An 18,627-nucleotide genomic window follows, 5' to 3' on the forward strand; every position below is an offset into this window, starting at 1 on the left:
GAAAATATTATTAGAGGGGTCGGGGCAAGGGGGTTCCTCTTCTTCGTGTCATTTCCTTGTTGAAAAACTTTCAATGGCTCTCTACCAGCTCCTACCCCCAGCCTGGCCTCTCGGCCTGACACTCAGAGCCTTAGATGCTCTGGCCCCATCTGGCTTATTCAGTGTTGGTCTCTTCTGGTTGCTTTCAGGCAAAACAGCCTCTGCCTTGTCCCAGGGCCCTCCCATGCTGCCCCCCTCTCATCCATGCCTGGATTGCTCCCTTTCCACGAATGCCCTCTTGCTCCCTTCTGCTGGCCAAATCTTGCCAATCTCCAAGGCCCCATGCAAGTTCTCCCTACGCCCAAATACTTCTTGAGCACCTCAGCTCTCGCCAACTTCATTTCTCTGTGGAGAGAGAATTATAGTCCCTACCACACAGCTCAGCACTACTGTGCATATAGCCTTGTCTTGCACAATATCTGGTGATGTTCCATATGGGTAATCTTATTTCCCGAATGACGTGGCAGCATTTTTATAGCAGGACCCATCCGTGGGATTTTATTCCTGCTGCACCTAGCCAGCGTCGATCACGGAGCAGACACTCATAAGCATGTGCTGGGTTTTTCTTGTTGTTGTTGCTCTATTTCCAGAAAGAGAATTAAAAGCAGTCACATTTTTTTTTATCTTTCCAGTCCTTCCCTCATCATTCTTCTCCATCTAGCCCAACTGCACTCTTCACCTTTCCTTGAAATTTCTCTCTTCCATCCAGATTTTCCATAATCCTGCCATAAACAACAACCTGGGCTTTGTGGTTTCCTAGTTTTTCACAGCCTTCCCCATGTAGGTTGCAAGCTTTCACAGGGGCCGTTCAGCTCTGTCCCTCTGCATGGGGTCTCCCTTCAGACGGGAGGCATCAGTAAATGATTATTGCCTTGGTCAGCTCAGGGCTCTCAACAGCCATGAGCCTGTTTTTCTCCGGGATTCCTATAGGGAAGGGGATGAAACTCGCAAGAAATTGAGGCAGCAAGCAGGTAAGGAGGGAGTGATCCTCTCTCTCTGTCCTGGTTAGCTGTCTAAACAATGATCATTTTGCACCAAGAGTGCCTGGATCGGGAAGTTTTCCCACTCAGGACTGTGGGAATAGAGCTGTAGTCCTGTGCTGCTCCTGAGCCAGAACGACTCCTGAGTTTACCCTCATCCCACATTGGCTCTCACTCAGAGCTCTCACCCAGCAGAGTCATACACATCTATAAAAAAACGTTTTCTTTTATTGACAGGTGAAGTCTGGAGCAGGATTCTGAGGCTTTCTGTCCTCCATGCCGCTCACCAGAAAAGGGACTGTGAACTGTAAGTAACTTTGATTGGTGTTTCCAGGCTGACTCAATAAGGTTACGGGTTAAAGACCAGCCCTGAACCTAATCTTTAACAGTCATGCAATTGTGCAAGAGAAATCCTCAACAATGAGCTAGTCAGAATGTAAAATACAGTGGACTTCTAATTAGATTTGGTCTGAATGTGACAAAGAAGCCCTGTAATATGACATCCTATTTAATTAGACTTTATTGATTGTGCATTAAGGTGGACCTGATGTGTTATGTGTGTCATGAGTGTTGGAGAGGGAAGCTCTTGAGTTTGCAAGGCCAACCCAGACCCCAGCCATTGTCATCTGTGGGCTAAGCTGGGGAGTCAGGGAAAGCCCACACTGGCTTTGACACCTGGTTGATTTCTAGGGCGGCGTGAGGGAGGGGAAGGGGGACACTGCTGGTGGCAATGATAACACCACCTTAAGCTCACGTGCTCATTTTGGCTCTCCCGCTTGGCAAAAGTCTACCCACCTGCGGGACCCAGCCTAAGTCGAGCCTGCTCCAGGAACCCTTCTTTAGTAAGTCCAGCTAGAAGTGATTCCTCCCTCTCCTGAAGTTCTTCTGTGCTCACATGGCAACCTCCCCCCTGACCGGCATCTTCCTGCGCGCCCCCCAGCCGGGCTGTGAGCTCCTGGAGGGCAGTCTGGGATTCCGGGGTCTCCGTGTTCCCACTGCACCCTCAACCTGGTCTCTGCTCAGCAGATGTTAGCCAGAAGACTGGGTCGCCCGGGCTATGTAGTTTCCCCACCCCGCTTCTGGGGCTACCGGAGGCTGGGCTGCTGCCGCGCCTTTGATAGTACATTGGCTTCCAACCAGTCCATGGAATTATAAATGATTAACCGTTATCAGCGCACATCTTCACCTCTGTGTAAAAATAGATTGACTGTAATGAGTATTTGAATAAATCATAAGAATGGCCGCCATGCGATCGTCTAACATCCTGCCGATGGCTGCCCGGTGAGTGAGCAGGGCGCCGGCCCTCCCGCCTAATGGCCTGCGATTCAGTGCTGGTCGCCTCTGTGATTGACGGGCTGCGGCTCCCAGGGCACCTCCTCCACAGCCCAGGCTCTGGAGTGGTCGGATCCCCGGGCCCCAGTGGGAGGGGGGAAGGTGGGGGGGGAGCAGGGAAGGGTGCCTCCCTCCATCCTGTTCCGGGAAAGCCTACCTGGGAGATGCAGCCGGGGGCTGGGGGAGCCAGCGTAGATAGACCTTGGTGAGAATCTTGTCTCCTCGCACTGGAGGTTAAAGGGGCCTCATAAGTCAAGTCAAGTATGAGAGAAGCAAGCTGAGCGTGAACCTTAATGAGAGTGGAGAGTGGGGGAAAAGATGTGCATGTTCCCTCCCTGTGGCCAAGGGCCCCCCACACGTGTCCAGGGGAAGCCCCCTCACTTAGGAACACGCTCTTGGACCTGCATTGAGAGATAAGAGCATGAGGACCCTGCCTTTTGGAAGGAATGGGGGGTGGGGGGCTCAGAGGGCCTGGGGCCACTTGAGGAGGGAATAGACTGAGTGAAGACCTGTGAAGGCTGGATTTGAGAGGGAAGCAGCAAACATTCTGTTTCATTCCAGCGGTGTTCCAGTTACTGTGGCTGTGTAACAAGCCACCCCAAAAGTTAGTGTCTTAACAGTGTTTTTTATGTGCATATTCTGTGAGCCAGGAATTCAAACAGGGCACGATAGGGACAGTTTGTCTCCGTTCCGCTGGGTCTGGGATCTCGGCTGAGGCAGGTGAAAAGCTGGGTGCTGGAATCAACTGAAGGCTCATTCACTTATAATTCGGGGGGCTAATACTAGCGGTTGGCTGAGATGTTAGCTGGGCCTGCCGGCCAGGCCCACGTGACGGCTCCAGGTGGCTTGGGCTCCTTCTCAGCGTGGCGGCTGAATGCCAGGAAGGGAGCACCCTGAATGAGAACAAGAGCCGGGTGGGAGCTGCATTGCCAAAGTCAAGCAGCATTACTTCCACCATGTTCTCTTGGGTGGGGCAGTTACACAGGCCTGCCTCAATTCAAAGAAGGGAACATAGACATCCCTGCCATCATGACTCGAAGGATGAGTGTCAACAGCACATGAAAGGAGGAGATAGGGATGGGATACATGCTGTTGCAACCATCTTTGGAGAGCACAATCTACCACGACTGGTACCTGGCGAGTCTGACATAGTATAGCCTCACAATTTCCACAGACAGGCTGAAGAAACCCCCATCCTTGGGCATCAAACTGTCCCTCATGTCACGGAATGTCTGGGTTTAAAGCCCCTCCCCCCGAGAGGCCAGGCTAGGCTTCCTCCCAAAGCGGGACCTCCCAAGGACATGCTGGAGTTCGGAGTTCCTGCAGCTGGCGGAAACTTCCATATTAGTGTCCATTTCCACAAAAGTAGTCCAGTTTGCAACTCACAGCTTGAGGTGCCAGGTATGGTGGGACACTTAGATCTGTGACCAAGGATTTCTCAAGCCTAGAGCCTTCATTCAAGGCTCCCCACACCCCCAACTCAATGGCCTTCCAAGCTGGGGGAGGTTTCAGCCAAAGATCAGGACTTAAGAGGCTACTGGGGCTCTGTAGAGGACTGGGGAAATCTGGGCAGCCTTTCCTATCTGATCCCTGTGTCCTCTCTTTTTCCTGCCCTTCTGCCACACATTATAACCTGTGCCATTAAGGGACCAGACCCCCTTTCCTTTGTCATTTTACTGACATGGATGCAGCTGAATTTTGGAAGAGAATCTGAGTGCCTGGATGCCTTGTTGTGACTTAAGAGGATAGAAACAAAACTCAAGCAACAGAAGAGTGGAAACAACCAATTCATTTCTCCAAAGGGCTGAGATATGAGAATGGCTAATGCTGAAAGGGTGGGAACAGGGAGGAGAGGGATAAGGGGGCTTGGTTTTGATAAAAAGGTGCTGGAGTTGGGAAAGTAGGTCAGGAAACTAAAGCTTAATTTGGACAAGTGAAGGAACTGATAAAAACGTAAAGATCGTTTGTATTTTCAAGGCTCCAACTTGGAGGTGGGGGGATTGGATCTGAAGCCCCCAAATGAGTTTGGATCCTGGCTTAGCACCTTTGTGACCCAGGCATATCTGCTTGGGCTTCAGAGCCCTCATGTCCAGAATGGAGATGGGATTGTCTACGCTTCCCAGGTCTGCTCTGGGGACTGGAGGGAAGCCAGCATGCGAAAGCACTAAAGCCATTCTTGGCACACAATAGCTACTCAAAAAACGGTTCAGTCATTTCATCCACCCAGTAAATAAATAAAAAGTGGAGTTGGAAAGATTGTCCCTCTCCATTGCTCCTGACAGGGATGGTCAAGAATCTCTCCTTTAACTGTATCCTCCATAAAAGTTCACTCATAAACTATTGATATTTTAATAATACACATTAGCATCTTGCCCTTTGACAAATGAATATTGAATGAGCAATAAAGAGGCAAAAGAGTAACCAGATTTAGGGCTGGCTGCAGGGAAGCTGGGATCTTATGTAGTTGTCAGAGGGAATATGCCCCTTTCCAGGCACCTTGTGACTCATCTCTCTCCCCAGTGACCCCTAGGAAACAGCTTTGTAAAGAGCGCTCAGATTCTTAGCCCCGCCCAGTGTGAGCAGGATTTCTCCTACCATTTCTTTCACTTGGCTGGAGGGGACTTGGGAGAAGAGAGGAAAAGTCATTAAAGAGCTGCTAAAGGCATGGATGTTTTGCCCACGTGTGAAACACCTTACTTAGATCTCTCCATTACCTCTGCTAAAGGTGCCGACCTCTTCCTGATTCGAGATCTCCCGCTCCACAAATTGAAAAGTCTAGAGACAGTGCACCCACCCCCAATCAGGTGATGAGCTTAAGAAATGTAGCCGGGACACAGGGGTGCCAGAGCACCTGGCGTGGGGGTCCCAAACAGACTGAGTTCAGCCACTGGCCCTTGACGAAATTCAAAGGCAGGGAGAGGAGCGGTGGTGACATAAGAAAGGCATTTATTTCAGCGAGGCCAACACCAGGAAGACAGTGGCCCAGCATCTCAAAGACCGGCTCCACAATGCTGAAAATAAGAACATAAGGAAAATGTGGGACAAAGGTCGGTGGGTACACGCAGGTGGGCGGTAAAGGTCAGGTCCATCACTGTCTTGGGGTCAATCACAGGGGTCTTGCTGGTGTCAGGACAGTTGTTCTTGCTTGAGGGGGTAGTTTTGGTTCCCATCACGGGATGCTTTGTGCACAGGGTCGTTTGAGTTAAGAGATGAGCTGGAAAGAACTTAATCAGTTAGGAAGTACAGACTGAGATCGAAATGGAGGTAGCTGAAGTCCTCTTTCAGAAATAACTCACACTAGTTCTACCCGCCTCTCGCCCTTTCTCCTCCAAATCTTGATTGGGGCAGTTGCAAAGGCCTATGGGGGGGTGTGTTAAGGTTTATAAGACAGAATTCCCTGCCTCTTGCAGCTCCTGTGCCCAGCCCCACTGCCATAGCCTCCAGTATCTCGTGGCCTCCATCTGGGCTGGGAGTCCTTGAGTGTGCAGAGAACAGTGACAGGGGCTCTTCGTTGGTCCGGCTTAATTGGTGTGATTTAATGGCGTTTCTGGCGGATTCAGATTTATACGGCTTTCTGAGCTGCAAATCTGCTTTCTAAATGTAGAATTTTTGTGGAGTGGTAAAAAATAATGGCTGTTCTGTGATTCCTGCCTCCCGAGCTAGGAGATTGCAATTTACATTATGCAAATAGACATTATGCAATCAAGGCACTTTAGCAGGAATCTGGCGGCAGAGCGGCCGCTGATGAGATGCCGAGGTCTGCAGCCCCAACTGAGGGGCTCTGCAAGAGCGGAGATGAAGTGGGGAGCGGGTGGAGCCGGCGGGAGGAGGCAGAGTCTGTTCCGGCTGGCCCAAGGAGGCAAAGTGGAGCCTGCCCAGAGATGAATGCATCCGGGGAGCTGCCAAAGCGACTCTCTCAATTAATGGCTTTGTTTAATCATACCCCCTGTCCAGAGGAGTATTGTCTTACGGATAATTTCGTTTGCCTAACGAGATTTTGCTAATTAAATCTCCTTTCAGTTGGTGTGACTATGCCTGCAGGAGAGGGGGCTATTTGGAGTCTTCTCCATAAACCTTTCTGGAGAGGAGCTGAGAAGGAGGGGAGGGAAGGAAGGGAGGGGAAAGAAGAGGAAGAAGAAGGGGAGGGAGAGACTTCCTGCTGTGAGCAGGACTGGAGAAGCTTTGAGGGTTTGGGAGCTACAAGCTGGCTGCCGCCACCCACCCGGCCTTTCTGTCCTGTTGGGTAGAAGCGCAGACTCATAAATCTTTGTTCCACCCGAGGGATTTCCCCCTTTTTTTCTTCCTCTCTGGCTCCTGTCACCTCTGCTGTTATCCCTTCTCAAGTTCTTCCCAAATCCCCAGGAGATCGCGAGGGATTTCCAAGTAGTGCGTGGTGGTGGTGGTGGTGGCAGTGGTGGTGGGTGGCAGTGGTGGTAGAGGGATGGTGGCCATGTGGGAACCCTCCCCTTGCTCTTGCCGTTAGCCAGCCAGTCTGGCTCTTCAGAGAGGAGAAATCGCTCCCAAATTGACCATTTCTCCAGGGATAATTGCGTCAATCAAAGAGGAGAATACCTCATCAAATTCATTTATCATCAGAGTCGGCCAAGGATAACCTCCTATATATGGAGGAGCCTAGTGCTGCGCCTGAATAGTGGGAGCCTAATTAATACTGTTGTATCCGGCCAGTCACGCCTGTGCCCCGCAATCCCCAGTGGTGCTTTGCTGACCGTAGCCTACTTGGCCTGATTTACCGTGGGCTTCACAGCTCAACCCTGTCTACTTTTCCAGTTTCATCTCCTACCCCCCATGCTGTTCCTTCTTCCCTGTTACTTACAGACACTCAGACACATGGGCACATTCCTACTCCTGATACCCCAAATACACCTAGTTGCTCAGTTCCCCTCAGATACTCTGTATAACTTCACACCTCAGTGCCTTTGCACTTGCCATTTCCTCTCTCTGGAATCTCCTTGACCTGGTAACCCCTGTTCCTCTTGCAATACCCAGCTCACATATCTCCTCTATGACTATCTCCTTATGGAGCTTCCCCCAGCTTTTGTGAAATACTGCTGCACTCCTTCTTGTCATCTATGTCATTATAGGACCTTAAATATAGTTATTTGTCTGTCTATCCAAGTTAAGGACTGAATCTTATTCTTCTCCTATCCCAGTACCTAGAACAAGGCCTGACCATAACAGGCACCCTACAAGGTTGATTGAATGAAAAAAGGAATGAATGCACCTAGGAGAAGAGGGTGGGGTGATGGAGAGGTACTCCCTGGTAAGTCCTTGAAGCCCCAGGACGTACAATGGCAGTAGGAAGTCAGGAGACTGATTTCTGTTGAGATTCTGCAGAGTTGCCTGTCCATTACCTTTACTTCCTGGGTGGGGAGGCACTACCTCTGTGGGCTAGCTCATGCACTACGTGTGTCAGCACCTCCTGTCACACATCCTCACATAGATCCTGTGAGGTGGGGATTGGTTTTGCTGAGGGAACCGAGACTAATATATCCACATCAGGAAGCAAAGCAGTGGTCAGCTGTCACTGGGCCCACTGGCTGGGTCCCAACAGGATCTACCTCTAGGCAGGTAAAAGTTATGCTTTCCAGTGTCTCTCCCCATTTATCCATCCATCCATCCATCCACCCATCCATCCTTCCATCCATCCATATACCCATTCATCCACCCTTGCATGCATCCATCCATCCTTTCATCCATCCATCTTTCCATCCATTCATCTACCCATGCATGCATCCATCCGTCAATCCATCCACCCTAGAAGTGTATCACATCCTTGCTGCCCATGACACCAGGGCTCACACAGTGCTGGAACGCCTGTATGTCTGTGTGGTGTGCTATAGGGTGGGGAGAAACTTAGGCCCCACGGGGCAGCCTCTCCCTGGATCTGGACTGTTACCCAACTAGCGGTGGGGATGTCAGGTGTGGAGGAGTCTGCATTCCGTGCTGGGGAGCATGGGGACGGTCCAAGAGAAATGGCTCCTATCTTCACGTGTGATAAGGGTATGTGTATGTTACATGTGCACGTGCAGGCTGCAGGTGAGTGAGCATGGGAGTGTGTGTGAGTGAGCATGTGTGTGCATGTGAGTGAGTGAGGCAGTGTTTGTAGAGAGCGGCTTTGTGTTTGTCTTGGTTCCTGAGTTTCAGTGCTTTCCTTTTTGCCCTGGTGTTTTCCTATTGGTCCAGATACATCTGTCAGGGTGCTTCTCTGCAGCTAGGCTTTTATTCATCTTAATATGCCCACCGTGCTCTCGATGCTCTGAGTCTGAAGTATTTCTTGGTACATAATAGGTGTTCAACCAGTGCTCCGGGATGCACTGAATGGTTGAATGGCTGAATGATTGAATGAGTGCACAAGTATGCACTCTGGTGTTAGTTAGACCTGACTTTGAGCCTTAGTACTGTTATTTGTGTTGCTGAGACCTTGGGATCAATTTTCTCATCCAGAAAGTGAGAATACTGAAACTACCTATTCTATCTTTCTCAAAGGGCTGTTGGTAGAGGATCGTAAGAGGTCTGTGAAAGTGGTTTATAAACTATGGAGCACTATGCAAGTATAAGAGGTTGTTATTATAATGGTTATTACACTTGAAGTGATCATTGTGTCTGAAAATTAGGGATTCTGTTTTCAAGAATATAAAACCATCCTGGCCTGATTTGAACTCTGAGATTTACAGAGCAATCATTATAGGAACTGATTCCAGGTTTGCCCAGCTGTGGGAACTCTCAAGGGGCTGGGGTGGGAGGCAGGGGCTGGTGAAAACTGTCCATCTTCACTTCATGCCACCCGTCTCCCAAGTGGACCCACACAAAGGTCTCTCCTGAGTCTCTGAAATTGCCTAGACTTCTATGCCTCATTATCTTTGCAAATGCTGTTCCCTCTGGCAGGAATGCTTGTCTCCTTTTCTCCACCCTCTTCTGACCCTCTCATGCCGCCAAGTTGCCGCACTGTCCCCAGGCTCCCAGGCTCCCAAGTCTGCCTCTCTGAAGGCATTTATCACAGTGTCCCTGAGACTGTTAATATCTGCCTCCCTGGCCTCAGCTTGCACTTCCAGGACAGAGGAGGGCTTCTTCCCTGCAGCCCCAGAGCTAAGGGGATGGATGGCTAGACGGTGAAAGGTGAAGGGGAGGGTTGGGATTTGGTAGATGCCCAGGATTTGAGCTTTTTTTTTGTTTTAATTTTTTTTCATTTTTAGAGAGGAGAGAGCACAAGCAGGGGACACAGGCAAAGGAGAGAGAGAGAGAGAGAGAGAGAGAGAGAGAGAGAGAGAGAGAATCTTACACAGGCTTCATGTTCAGTGTGGAGCCCGATGCAGGGCTCTATCTCACAACCCTGGGATCATAACCTGAGCCAAAATCAAGGGTCAGACACTTAACCGACTGAGCCACCCAGGCGCCCCAGGCTTTTGAAGCCCCAAGTCTGTAGGGGAAGATGAGGAAGAAGCATCAGAGAAATGAGCACTGCCTTGCAAATAACCCCCAAATTTCTGAGAGCTATTTTCCACCCACTTTCACGCCCCAGATGTTGAATAGGCTGATCTTCCATGGGGTTTCTGGGCCTGGGGACATCAGTCCTGTACAGGTGAGTGATTGGCCGTCAGCCAGGTGGGAGGTGAGGCCTCCAGGTTAGAGCTGAGGCCTCAGGACCCGGAGGCACCTGCCTGTTGCTGACCCCTACAGGTGAGCAGTTACCCACATGGGGAGGCAGGTGCTGCCTACCTCCTTCCTCAACCCTTCCAGATTCTTTCTCTTGGTGGAGTCAGCCCCAGCTGGTGGAAAATCTGTTGGAAGCCCTCCTAGGAACTGGCTCCCTTGCTTCTCTCCCTGTGTTTGGAGGCATCTTGTCTCCACCCTGCTCTGGGCCTCTCCCTCACGCTCTCCCACTCCCAGCCGCTCTCCTGGAGCCCCAGGCAGCCGCAGCCAAGTGCCAGGGGGCTGGGAGCGTTTTCATTACCGAATGCACTGAACCTATTTGTGAGTGTTTTGCAAAGTGTTTAATCCAAGGTGTTCCCTCAATTAAATTAGTGCAAACATCTGTGTCCCACATCCACCCCCATTTGCATTCTGTGCCATTTATTACAGCGGGAAATTGGAATGCACCTTAGGAATACTTAGGACCGAATTAGGCTAGGTTGGGGTGGGCGTCTGGGGGTGGGTGTCTGAGGGCGCCTGGGAGGTTGGTCCACAAGGTGGATCCTTCTCCAGGCTGGAGTTTGCGGGCGGAAGAGTGACTTTCTGGCACAGGAGACTACAGGGAGAGAAGCGTCAAGGGGCCCAAGACCACCGGTCTTGTGGGGGAGGTTGAGTGAGTTTAATTAATGCCCCCGATCCCCACCTGGGCCTAAGTACCTGCAGAGGCAGGAGGAGTTCACTGCTGTTGTGTTGTAACTTTAAACCCAATTAAAAAAAAAAAAAAGTGTATCACATTCAAGTGACCCACCTGGGTCTCTCCCTGGGGGAGCCTTTTCCTGCTGGAAGGCTTGTTTTGTTGTTGTTGTTTGTTGTTTGTTTTTTTATCATGAAACTGCTCAGCCTTGGTGACTGGCTGAGTGTGGGTGGCAGCTCTCTTCTCCATACCATGTGATTCCCACGATTGTCAAGTACTTCGGGAGTCCTACTGTTCTACTAATGTCGGGGGCATTGAAGAAGAATAGTTTCCGCTGTGTGACAGGTGCTGCATCAGCGCTTCTCACGCATTATCTGTTGTAACCCTCCCCACAACCCTCTGAGACAAGTCCTCTAATAACAGAACAAATGAGGGAGCCGGGCATAATCAGAGAGGTTAAGCAACACACCATTGTCCCACAGCTAGAAAGAGGAGCAGTGAACTCACGTCTGCACGACTCTGAAGACAGTGCTTCCCGCTGTACTCGGACATCTCTCTCAGATGAAGCAGCTGGGATTGACTTTGAATCAAGGACCTTGTCACCTCCTCAAATCTGGCGGCCAGCACACCCTGGCCAAGCTGTGCAGAGGCGCTGGTTGTTCCCCACCTACCCCAGGTTTCTAGCCCTCTCTTATGGGATGGCATCGCCTGTGGCTCCTGGGTCCTCTGATGGGTTGCTCAGCCTGCAGGTGACTCACCTGAGGGAAGAGACTCCTGGCTTTTGTGGGGGTGGGGCAGGGAGCAAAAGGAGAAGCTGGGCGGCGGGGGGAGGGGGGGTGTATTGAGGAAGAGGCTCACAGGATGCTCAAGGACCTTAGAGATCCTTGAGCTCAAGCTCCTTAGTTCCTGAGTGGGGAAACTGAGCTCAAAAGGAGCTGACAACTTGCCTCAGGCCACTGAGGGTTTGCTGGTAGAAGCTGGAATGGAACCCTGGGCTCCCAACTCCTGGGAGGGGAACTATGTCAGGGCCTGGAGAGGTCCCCAGGATTTCATAGGGCAAGGGCCGGCTTTCTGGATATGTAAAATATAAGTCAAGGCTGGAGCAAGGGACCAGGGTGAGAAGGGGATGGGAGGCTGCTGTAGCTGTGGCTACTAAGGGTCCTTACGAACTGCCCTTAAGAGAGAACCTTCCAGGTCCTAGAGGGCTGCTGGCCATCTACGGCCTGGGCTCTGGGGCAGTTTCTCACCAACTGGGGACATCCTGGGGCCAGCAGGACCCAGGGCTGAAGACCACCAGCTGGTGTCCATCTCTGTCTTCTCTTTGCCTTACCCACTCTGTGGTCTGGGAAGGATCTGGAAGAATAGTGTCCAACCGATTTGAGCTTCCTCTCCCTCTGCCAACCATGTCTTACTTAGTTTCCCCATCTGTTAAAGAGTAGTAAAAACCCCATCTTATAGGATCGTTGGGAAAATTATGGGAAATTATAGGCATGCTCGACCCTGCTCCGGAACTTAGAACATTATTGCTGGTTTTCCTTTCTTTTCCATGGCTCCTGTCTACTTTCCCCTCTGAGACCCTGTGCCTGCTCCTGGATGGGTGGAGGGCGGTGCTTTGTCAAGATGATGACAGGCATCCCCTGTCCCAGCTCTTCCTCCTCCCTTTTCACTTCCCTCCCTCGCTCATCAAAAGACTTTAATAAATGCATCTCAGCATGTGGTCCTGCCTGGGGCTTTATAAGAATGAATTGCTTATCTCAGCTCCTACTTCCTAGAGATGACAATTTACCATCTACATACATTTATTAAGCACCGACTGTGTGTGGTACCCAGCTCTAGGCACAGCAGGGTCAGCCTAAGAGTGACTCCCAGGGCTTCTCTCTCCTCCCAGGGCCCCAGCAGTTCCTGCTTTCTTGGATTGGTTGGATCCTATGACCATATGCCTTTACCAGCAGGATTCAGAGTTTCTGTGCTCTCTTGTGCTTCTGGAATTCTACACACGAAGTTCTCTTTGCCTAGAATGCTCTCTATTTCCCTTGCTTACCTGGTTAGAGTGCAGTTTCTTGGTGGTAAGTATGTCTGTGACCACATCCCAGCCAGGGTTTATCATTCTTGAGCTCCTGGTGCACACTGGGCACCTTTCTGTGACTATTTAATCACACTGTACTTTAATTACAGAGATGCCTTTACTAGAGATGCCTCGCTCTCCAGGGGCTAAGAGTCCAAAATGTGGCATCCCAGGACTAGCATGGGCTTCAGGAGTCCTCTGTTCTGCCTTGCCTGTAGGCAGCTCATGCTCAGTTTATCCCTCACAGAAGAGAATGCCCATCACTAGACTGGCTTTCTCTCCTATTAGCCTTTGGCACTCAATAAATGCTTTTTTTTTTTTCCCAACGTTTATTTATTTTTGGGACAGAGAGAGACAGAGCATGAACGGGCGAGGGGCAGAGAGAGAGGGAGACACAGATTCGGAAACAGGCTCCAGGCTCTGAGCCATCTGCCCAGAGCCCGACGCGGGGCTCGAACTCACGGACCGCGAGATCGTGACCTGGCTGAAGTCGGACGCTTAACCGACTGCGCCACCCAGGCGCCCCAATAAATGCTTGTTTTGTTGGACACACCACTAGCGTGTTTGAAGGGAGGCTGGCATGGCAGCAGGCCTCACGATCTAGTTTCCAGGGTGTTCGGTCAGAGAGCAGTTCTCTTCTACTTGCAGTTCTGGGAAGCATTCTCTTTCCCACCTGGCCTCAGGATATGGGATCTCCAGATGGAACTGAGGATAGGCAGAGAAGAATGACCCCTTTAATTTATTGCCCCTGTGAATTTGTTACAGACATTTCCTTTTCCTGGAAAGTCTGTCTCCTCTTTCTGCATGGCCAAACCCGGCCCATCTTCCCTGGTCCCATGCCACCTCTTCCACACAAGTCTTAGATGCCTGGCCTGAAGCTACTGACACTGACCAGTGTCCACTTGCATCCTAAGTATTTGCGGAAATACTGTCCTTCTCCATGAACGTGGGTCAGTACAGGGTTCATGGCTGATGCTCTGTAGCCCACACTCTACCTGCCATGGTACCTGGCACATTCTGGATTTATAGTGTCTGCCAAATGAATGAATGAACGGGACTACTCCTGGTTCCTCTCAGCAGGGGGTGTTGGGGTTCTTCCCTCATCCTCTGCTTTGACTTTTCTGTTCCAGGGTTCTAACAGACCTGGAGGCACATTTGTCACCAGTTACTGGAAACTGGATGCTATGGCCAGCAAGAGAAAAGCAGGTGTTAAATTCTGCGTGGTTTACTAAGCAGACTGGAATTACTTCTCTATGGCAGGCCTGTGGAGTCCCAGGACACTGATATTCTACACGTAAAGTCTCCAAAACAGAATAAGCAAGATAGCCACTGGAATAGGAGAATAAAATATTATAACTTTTTTTATTGGTGTTTTTTTTAATCTCATCCTGTTTAGATTTCCATTTTTTAATGTATGCCGTAAGCATGTCATACATTGGTGGAGCAGTAGGTCTAATACGCACGCGCACGCACACACACACACACACACACACACATTTTGATATATATCCATATTGAAGGTGTATCAAAAATTTTTACTGATGTGGTGCCTGGGTCACTCAGTCGGTTAAGCGTCTGACTTCAGCTCAGGTCACAATCTCATGGTTCATGGGTTTGAGCCCCATGTCAAGCCCTGTACTGACAGCACAGAGTGTGCTTCAGATTTTGGTCTTTCTCTCTCTCTTTCTCTCTCTCTCTGCCTCTCACCCCCTTCAAAAATAAATAAATAAACATTCAAAACATTTTTTTACTGATAAACTTGGAAACTTGTGTGAGGACCATGACTTGCATCACTGTCCCACTAAGAGGGAAGACTAATGCATATTTGCTGGTGTCCCTGGACACATGTCCCATCCCCTAGCATGACCTCACATTTACAACCTGAATCTCACTACATGGCAAATTCCTTAGGGAAAGTAACTTGGGATCCTATTCCCCTATGGATCTCCAGGGCCTGGCACATTGCAGGCATGTTATAGACTTTCAGTGAATTAAGTGCAGTTTGAATTATATTTATTTGAATTGATTGAGACTATGGGAGAATCTCTCAAAATTTTACATTTTGATTTCAGTTTAATGCTCTGCTGTCTACTCCCGGTCAGCATATTGAATATATTTACTAGAGACCCATTATGCTACAAGAAAATAAGTATGTGGCTACTGTGTACCAGGTCCCGAGCTAGGTACCAGGTGACAGATCTGAGGGCCCTGACTTCAATTTACTTACATTCCTTTTTTCTGAAACAGCCAAGTAAGAAATCATAATGTAAATCAGCACTCCCTTGTTCACTGGGGTTATTTTGAAACAAATCCCAGGCCTCATACCATTTCCTCTGCAAATGCTCCAGACAGTACTCTGAGCCTTTTAGGGAAAGATGTAGCTATCAACAAATACAGTTGTGTTCCAGGAGCTGTGCTGGACCCAACAACAGGCAGGGCCCCAGCAAGCAGGATGTGGCCACTGCCCCCTGGGGCCAAGCAGAGTGGGGTCAGGAATGATTTTTATATAAATGATGCTTAGCCTGACTCTAAATGCAACTTCTAGGCTCCCGTGTTGAAACTTCAGAACCAGACAGGGGGCCCATCAGATAAGGAGTGAACCTGAGAGGAAGACACACCTATAGAGGGAGACAGCCTTCACGGAAGACAGGCAGAACACTTATGGATCTTATAGTTTGCCTCCCTCGAGTTACGATGAGAAAGTGCAGCCCAGAAAGCCGAGGCAGAACCAGAGATTGGCAGTGACTGAGTCCGGACTCAGGCCATGCTCCCCGCTCGGCCTCCCTCGGCCTCCTTCCCATGCATGGAGGACCCCAGCCCCACCAGGCTGGGCCTGCCTTTTCCACACACCCGGGTTTCTGTGGCCAGGAGCAGCATCCCGACAGCTCTGGGCTGTGGACATCCCTCCGCCCTCTAGCAGCTTCCGGAGGGGCCAGCAGCCCCGCGGCCCGGAATCATCTTGGGCTGCATGTGACTTCTTTCTTCCTGTACAAGTTGAGCACTTGCCACCCTGCTGTCTGTTTTTCCTTGCTAAGGTTCAGTTCTAATTATGTTGATTTTCTTCATCCCACCCCCTCCTGGAAGCTTATTAGGTTGAATATTTTTATTTATTATCATTTCGCCCAACTCCTGCCAGCATTTCCAATTACTCTCCCCGCTTCCTTGTAATTGTCTTTCTGTAATGGCTCTGAAACAATTGCGCTAAATGAGGTGTCTCCTGGAAGATGAGAGTCTCACTTCATTAAAGGCTAATGTATTCTCAGCTCCAGCTCTGTGGGGCTAGCTTGGAAGGAAGACATTTAAACAGCTTCTTTTATTTTATAGGGAGCAACTTTTCAGCGACGAAGATGTCTGTGGGGTATATGTGTATGTGTGTGCGTTGCCTGATTTTAATTTAAAGAAAGTTTATGAAATAGTGTAAGTCTCCTTATTGGTGAAACTCTTTTCTCAGATAGCTGAGATTTACGCAGTTGGGGTGCAGGGCTCTGGAGCCGGATGGAAAGGGGCGGCTTATTCAGATGTCCTCCCTGCCTTTCTGCGAGGGCCCCTCCCTGCTTCTCTTGCTTCTCGCCTGCTGGGTCAGCCCCCCCAGCCTCTTCAATGCCTCCATCCTGTATCTCTGCCTCCCGCATTATGTGCTCAGCTTCCACCATGGGGATAACCTCCTGTTATGTAATTTTTTTCAGCTTATGTGTCCTAAGTCATTCATTCATTCATTCATTCATTCGTTTGTTGTTTATTCACTTATTTGTTCATTTCTTCTTCACTGAACAAATGTTTATTTCCCGCTATATTCAGGGATTTTTCGGGATGGGAAGATACCCTTTTGGAGCTTAGCACACAGTGAGAGAATAGAGACTGATGACAGGTAAGCAGGTACTTCTAGTACGCTATGTTAAGTGCTGTGATCAGGCAAGGGGGGACCACTCTCAGAGCCCCAAGGAGGGCACCTAATAAAATCTTGTGGGGTCAAGGAAGGTTCCTCGAGGGAGGGGGTGTCGGAGTTGGTACCTGAAGGATGAGTTAGCCAAGAATCCAGGGAGTGGCCGGAAGTTCTCAAAGCTGAGGGAACTTCAGTAGCTAGGGAGGGCTTGGCAGGAGGGGAGAAATGCAGGCTCTCCCATCTGACAGGAGCACTGTGTGGGACAGAGGCTGCTGTGAGAGGTGGGGCTGGAGACCATGGGAGGCCTTGAGTGCCAGGCTACCGAGGGATCTGTGGTATGCAGAAGAGGTTTTTAAGCAGGGGATTGATTTGGCCAGATGTGCGTCTTGGAAAGATCACTCCTGCTTCAGTGTGTAGAATGGATTGGAAGAAGACAGGAGAAAAAGAAAAAAAAAAAAAAAAGCAAGGAGGCCTTTGGGGAAGCTATTGCAAGAGACACTAATGCCACACTTGCTGGAAGCGGCAGTGGAGAAAGAGAACGCTGTATAAATTTGTGAGGTGTTACAGGTGGAGAAAGGACAGGCTTGAGTGGGCGTGGTGGTGAGGTCCCCTTTCCTGGCTTGGGCAGTGGGGTAAATGTGTGTGGAGGGGTCCTGGAAACCAGGATGCGACACTACACTCCATGAGGAGTCCACGCAGTTACCCAGGATGTGGGGCTACCAGGCCCAAATCCCAGGAGATGCTGGCAGCTTCGTCACTGTCCCCAGCGACAGCCATGGACCCCCACGCCTTCTCCGGCAGGGCCTGTGGGCTGCATGTGGGGGTCAGCTCACTCCTTTAAGGGGTCCTGCACAGTCACCTCTGTAGAGCCCTTTAACGTACCTGTATGCACGAAGCTTTGAGCCAAATGGGTCACCTATTGGCTCTGACTTCTGTCCCAGGCAACAGAACCTCTACGAGGCCTTTGAGTATTGCCCAAGCAGCTCCCGTGATAAAAAGCTGCCTCTTCTAAAGTGTCTTTCATTTCATCATCAAGAAAGAGTAGGAAGGCCCTTCCTGATATGTTTGGGTTGGAAGTGAAGAATTTAATCTTTCACCATGTGGAGAATCGAGTATATCCAGAAGTGTTTTGGTGCCTCCGAGACATTTTTTTTAGGTCCCTGGAAGCCTGCCAGCAACAGTAGTGGTAATAGTAACAAAAGCAGTAATAATGATTCCTACGTTTATCAAGGCCTACTATGTCCGTCTGTCCGAAGCGCTCAGTATCTCATTTACTCCCTGCAACAGTCCTATCAGGCAGAGGTTATTGTTGGCTCTGTTCCGAAGAGGCGGGCGTGGAGGCTGAAGGAGGTTAAGTCGGCAGGCTACCAGGGCTCCCCAGCCTGTAGTTTCCCTTTCTGAGTCAAGGAAAGAGGGAGTCTGGACGGACCAGAGCCGGTCTGGGGGTAACCCAGTGCCAGGAGAAGTGGCTTGGTTCAGCCCTCCACATGCTGTTTTCCCTACTGCTTTTCACACCTCCTGTTATGTATTACTTTTTTCAGTTTATGCATCCCAAGTCCTTCATTCACTCCTTCACTCCTACGTGTCCTTCAAAGCCCTGTGCAAATGCCACTGACTCCTGGGCGGAGCCAGCACTTCCTTGTGCCCTGCTTCCCAGAATACATACATTTCTCAATTACAGCTGCCGATTTGTAGTTCTTTCTTTGCGCGTCTGTCACCTCAGCTCTACTTTGGTTTTTCCCTAGGAAGGGATCTAGGCTTACTCCTATTTATATTCTTGGTACCCAGCACAGGGCCTGGCACGCAGCAGGTTTTCTATGAATAAATAAATGCTATCAGGGATGCCAGGATGCTTAGGAGGGAGCCTGGGGTGAGAGTAAAGGAGATCCCCTGTCCTCTGTCCATTACGGGAGGGACAAGATGCCCAGAGATGCTCCAGATTGAGCTTGACTCCTCAGGGCGACCCCTGGTAATAAGGGGGCAG

General features: G+C 50.1%; 1 protein-coding gene across 11 annotated transcripts in view; it reads left to right on the forward strand.

Annotated features, from left to right (window-relative positions):
* The window catches only part of PKNOX2 (PBX/knotted 1 homeobox 2), a 316,891-nt gene that overhangs the window by 122,823 nt on the left and 175,441 nt on the right, over nucleotides 1-18,627 (forward strand). For all 11 annotated transcript variants that reach the window (XM_045038500.1, XM_023239270.2, XM_023239269.2 and 8 more), the window contains one exon: nucleotides 1,257-1,326. The gene's annotated coding sequence lies outside the window, so the exon portion shown is untranslated. The remainder of the gene's footprint in view (nucleotides 1-1,256; nucleotides 1,327-18,627) is intronic.

Source organism: Felis catus, chromosome D1, assembly GCF_018350175.1.
Source record: "Felis catus isolate Fca126 chromosome D1, F.catus_Fca126_mat1.0, whole genome shotgun sequence".
NCBI lineage: Eukaryota > Metazoa > Chordata > Mammalia > Carnivora > Felidae > Felis > Felis catus.